Source organism: Amblyomma americanum, chromosome 3 (assembly GCF_052857255.1).
Source record: "Amblyomma americanum isolate KBUSLIRL-KWMA chromosome 3, ASM5285725v1, whole genome shotgun sequence".
Taxonomy (NCBI): Eukaryota; Metazoa; Arthropoda; class Arachnida; order Ixodida; family Ixodidae; genus Amblyomma; species Amblyomma americanum.
In genome coordinates this window covers 48,722,883-48,728,882 of record NC_135499.1, presented here as the reverse complement: position 1 = coordinate 48,728,882, position 6,000 = coordinate 48,722,883, and positions in this window count along the sequence as shown.

Genomic DNA, 6,000 nt, shown 5'->3' with positions numbered 1-6,000 from the left:
GCTATTAGCAGACAAGGCAAATGAAGTGAGGGGCTCGTTTGACAAACATATTAACGAAACCAACAGTCACCGAAATCAAGGTGCATAGGGGAATGCTTCCTTTTTTATATCTACTGCCAATCAATTAGTTTTTTAAAGAAAATTACTTATAAAGCAGCAGAAAAAGCAACCATGCTGCCGGTGGAATCCGAACCCACGACCACCGAATATCGCGTCAGGTGCGCTTACCAACTGAGCTACGTCGACGGCTGTCTAATCTGCTGCTTTCGTGGGTATTTATGTTTTGCGTGTAAGCGAACTTTGAGAGTTCACCAGCGCCACCCTCGTCCATAGCGGTGGACGTAGCACGTCCTGTAATACTGCAAGTGTGTCGTAGAACGTCATCTAACGGCGAGGGCGGAAACTGTGCGAGAGCCCTCTTATGCTACCTATGGCATCAAGACTGCCAGAACCGAGACTCTCTTTAAGCTATTAGCAGACAAGGCAAATGAAGTGAGGGGCTCGTTTGACAAACATATTAAGGAAAGCAACAGTCACCGAAAACAAGGTGCATAGGGGAATGCTTCTTGTTTTTTACATCCAGTGCCAAGCAATTAGTTTTTTTTTTTGAAAATTGCTTATAAAGCAGCAGAAGAAACAACCATGCCGAAGGTGGGATCCGAACCCACGACTTCCGAATATCGCGTCCGGTGCTCTTACCAACATAGCTACGGCCACGGCTGTCTAATCTGCTACTTTCGTGGATATTTATGTTTTGCGTGTAAGCGAACCTTGAGAGTCTTCACCAGCGCCACCCTCGTCCATAGCGGTGGACATAGCACGTCCTGTAATACCGCAAGTGTAACGTAGAACGTCATCTAACGGCGAGGGCGGAAACTGTGCGAGAGCCGTCCTATGCTACCTATGGCATCAAGACTGCCAGAACCGAGACCCCCGTTAAGCTATTAGCAGACAAGGCAAATGAAGTGAGGGGCTCGTTTGACAAACATATGAAGGAAGCCAACAGTCACCGAAATCAAGGTGCATAGAGGAATGCTTCTTTTTTTATCTAGTGCCAATCAATTAGTTTTTTAACGGAAATTACTTCTAATGCAGCAGAAAAGACAACCATGGCGCCGGTGGGATCGAACCCACGACCTCCGAATATCGCGTCCGGTGCGCTTACCAACTGAGCTACGGCGACGGCTGTCTAATCTGCTGCTATTGTGGGTATTTATGTTTTGCGTGTAAGCGAACCTTGAGAGTGTTCACCAGCGCCACCCTCGTCCATAGCGGTGGACGTAGCACGTCCTGTAATACCGCAAGTGTGACGTAGAACGTCATCTAACAGCGAGGGCGGAAACTGTGCGAGAGCCCTCTTATGCTCCCTATGGCATCTAGACTGCAAGAACCGAGACCCCCGTTAAGCTATTAGCAGAAAAGGCAAATGAAGTGAGGGGCTCTTTTGACAAACATGTTAAGGATGCCAACAGTCACCGAAATCAAGGTGCATAGGGGAATGCTTCTTTTTTTATATCTAGTGCCAATCAGTTAGCTTTTTTTAAAGAAAATTACTTATAGAACAGCAGAAAAAACAACCATGCCACCGGTGGGATTCGAGCCCACGACCTCCGAATATCGCCTCTGGTGCTCTTACCAACTATGCTACGGCGACGGCTGTATAATCTGCTGCATTCGTGGGTATTTATGTTTTGCGTGTAAGCGAACCTTGAGAGTGTTCACCAGCGCCACCCTCGTCCATAGCGGTGGACGTAGCACGTCCTGTAATACCGCAAGTGTGAAGTAGAACGTCATCTAACGGCGAGGGCGGAAACTGTGCAAGAGCCCTCTGATGCTACCTATGGCATCAAGACTGCCAGAACCGAGAACCCCGTTAAGCTATTAGCAGACAAGGCAAATGAGGTGAGGGGCTCGTTTGACAAACACATGAAGGAAGCCAACAGTCACCTAAATCAAGGTGCATAGAGGAATACTTCTTTTTTATATCTAGTGCCAATCAATTAGTTTTTAAAAGAAAATTACTTAAAAAGCAGCAGAAAAGACAACCATGGCGCCGGTGGGATCGAGCCCACGACCTCCGAATATCGCGTCCTGTGCGCTTACCAACTGAGCTACTGCGACGACTGTCTAATCTGCTGCTATCGTGGGTATTTATGTTTTGCGTGTAAGCGAACCTTAAGAGTGTTCACCAGCGCCACCCTCGTCCATGGCGGTGGACGTAGCACGTCCTGTAATACCGAAAGTATGACGTAGAACCTCATCTAACGGCGAGGGCGGAAACTGTGCGAGAGCCCTCTTATGCTACCTATGGCATCAAGACTGCCAGAACCGAGACCCCCGTTAAGCTATTAGCAGACAAGGCAAATGAAGTGAGGGGCTCGTTTGACAAACGTATTAAGGAAACCAACAGTCACCGAAATCAAGGTGCATAGGGGAATGCTTCTTTTTTTATATCTAGTGCCAATCAATTAGTTTTTTAAAGAAAATTACTTATAAAGCAGCAGAAAAAACAACCATGCTGCCGGTGGAATCCGAACCCACGACCACCGAATATCGCGTCAGGTGCGCTTACCAACTGAGCTACGTCGACGGCTGTCTAATCTGCTGCTTTCGTGGGTATTTATGTTTTGCGTGTAAGCGAACTTTGAGAGTTCACCAGCGCCACCCTCGTCCATAGCGGTGGACGTAGCACGTCCTGTAATACTGCAAGTGTGTCGTAGAACGTCATCTAACGGCGAGGGCGGAAACTGTGCGAGAGCCCTCTTATGCTACCTATGGCATCAAGACTGCCAGAACCGAGACTCTCTTTAAGCTATTAGCAGACAAGGCAAATGAAGTGAGGGGCTCGTTTGACAAACATATTAAGGAAAGCAACAGTCACCGAAAACAAGGTGCATAGGGGAATGCTTCTTGTTTTTTACATCCAGTGCCAATCAGTTAGCTTTTTTTAAAGAAAATTACTTATAGAACAGCAGAAAAAACAACCATGCCGCCGGTGGGATTCGAGCCCACGACCTCCGAATATCGCCTCTGGTGCTCTTACCAACTAAGCTACGGCGACGGCTGTATAATCTGCTGCATTCGTGGGTATTTATGTTTTGCGTGTAAGCGAACCTTGAGAGTGTTCACCAGCGCCACCCTCGTCCATAGCGGTGGACGTAGCACGTCCTGTAATACCGCAAGTGTGAAGTAGAACGTCATCTAACGGCGAGGGCGGAAACTGTGCAAGAGCCCTCTGATGCTACCTATGGCATCAAGACTGCCAGAACCGAGAACCCCGTTAAGCTATTAGCAGACAAGGCAAATGAGGTGAGGGGCTCGTTTGACAAACACATGAAGGAAGCCAACAGTCACCTAAATCAAGGTGCATAGAGGAATACTTCTTTTTTATATCTAGTGCCAATCAATTAGTTTTTAAAAGAAAATTACTTAAAAGGCAGCAGAAAAGACAACCATGGCGCCGGTGGGATCGAGCCCACGACCTCCGAATATCGCGTCCTGTGCGCTTACCAACTGAGCTACTGCGACGACTGTCTAATCTGCTGCTATCGTGGGTATTTATGTTTTGCGTGTAAGCGAACCTTAAGAGTGTTCACCAGCGCCACCCTCGTCCATGGCGGTGGACGTAGCACGTCCAGTAATACCGAAAGTATGACGTAGAACCTCATCTAACGGCGAGGGCGGAAACTGTGCGAGAGCCCTCTTATGCTACCTATGGCATCAAGACTGCCAGAACCGAGACCCCCGTTAAGCTATTAGCAGACAAGGCAAATGAAGTGAGGGGCTCGTTTGACAAACGTATTAAGGAAACCAACAGTCACCGAAATCAAGGTGCATAGGGGAATGCTTCTTTTTTTATATCTAGTGCCAATCAATTAGTTTTTTAAAGAAAATTACTTATAAAGCAGGAGAAAAAACAACCATGCTGCCGGTGGGATCCGAACCCACGACAACCGAATATCGCGTCAGGTGCGCTTACCAACTGAGCTACGGCGACGGCTGTCTAATCTGCTGCTTTCGTGGGCATTTATGTTTTGCGTGTAAGCGAACTTTGAGAGTGTTCACCAGCGCCCCCCTCGTCCATAGCGGTGGACGTAGCACGTCCTGTAATACCGCAAGTGTGACGTAGAACGTCCTCTAATGGCGATGGAGGAAACTGTGCGAGAGACCTCTTATGCTACCTATGGCATCAAGACTGCCAGAACCGAGAGCCCCGTTAAGCTATTAGCAGATAAGGCAAATGAAGTGAGGGGCTCGTTTGACAAACATATTAAGGAAGCCAACGATCACCGAAAACAAGGTGCATAGGGGAATGCTTCTTGTTTTTTATATCCAGTGCCAATCAATTAGTTTTTTAAAGAAAATTATTTATAAAACAGCAGGAAAAACAACCATGCCGCCGGTGGGATCCGAACCCACGACCTCCGAATATGGCGTCCGGTACGCTTACCATCTGAGCTACGGCGACGGCTGCCTAATCTGCTGCTTTCGTGGGTATTTATGTTTTGCGTGTAAGCGAACCTTGAGAGTGTTCACCAGCGCCACCCTCGTCCATAGCGGTGGACGTAGCACGTCCTGTAATACCGCAAGTGTGAAGTAGAACGTCATCTAACGGCGAGGGCGGAAACTGTGCAAGAGCCCTCTGATGCTACCTTTGGCATCAAGACTGCCAGAACCGAGACCCCCGTTAAGCTATTAGCAGACAAGGCAAATGAAGTTAGGGGCTCGTTTGACAAACATATGAAGGAAGCCAACAGTCACCGAAATCAAGGTGCATAGAGGAATGCTTCTTTTTTATAACTAGTGCCAATCAATTAGTTTTTTAAAGAAAATTATTTATAAAACAGCAGGAAAAACAACCATGCCGCCGGTGGGATCCGAACCCACGACCTCCGAATATGGCGTCCGGTACGCTTACCATCTGAGCTACGGCGACGGCTGTCTAATCTGCTGCTTTCGTGGGTATTTATGTTGTGCGTGCAAGCGAACCTTGAGAGTGTTCACCAGCGGCACCCTCGTCCATAGCGGTGGATGTAGCACGTCCTGTAATACCGCAAGTGTGACGTAGAACATCATCTAACGGCGAGGGCGGAAACTGTGCGAGAGCCCTCTTATTCGACTTATGGCATCAAGACTGCCGGAACCGAGACCCTCTTTAAGCTATTAGCAGACAAGGCAAATGAAGTGAGGGGCTCGTTTGACAAACATATTAAGGAAACCAACAGTCACCGAAATCAAGGTGCATAGGGGAATGCTTCTTTTTTTATATCTAGTGCCAATCAGTTTTTTTGAAAATTGCTTATAAAGCAGCAGAAAAAAACAACCATTACGAAGGTGGGATGCTACCCACGACCTCCGAATATCTCGTCCAGTGCTGTTACCAACTGAGCTACGGTGACGGCTGTCTAATCTGCTGCTTTCGTGGGTATTTATGTTTTGCGTGAAAGCGAACCTTGATAGTGTTCACCAGCGCCACCCTCGTCCATAGCGGTGGACGTAGCACGTCCTGTAATACCGCCAGTGTGACGTAGAACGTCATCTAATGGCGAGGGAGGAAACTGCGAGAGACCTCTTATGCTACCTGTGGCATCAAGACTGCCAGAACCGAGAGCCCCGTTAAGCTATTAGCAGACAAGGCAAATGAAGTGAGGGGATCGTTTGACAAACATATTAAGGAAGCCAACAATCACCGAAAACAAGGTGCATAGGGGAATGCTTCTTGCTTTTTTTTTTCCAGTGCCAAGCAATTAGTTTTTTTGAAAATTGCTTATAAAGCAGCAGAAGAAACAACCATGCCGAAGGTGGGATCCGAACCCACGACCTCCGAATATCGCGTCCGGTGCTCTTACCAACTGAGCTACGGCCACGGCTGTCTAATCTGCTACTTTCGTGGATATTTATGTTTTGCGTGTAAGCGAACCTTGAGAGTCTTCACCAGCGCCACCCTCGTCCATAGCGGTGGACATAGCACGTCCTGTAATACCGCAAGTGTAACGTAGA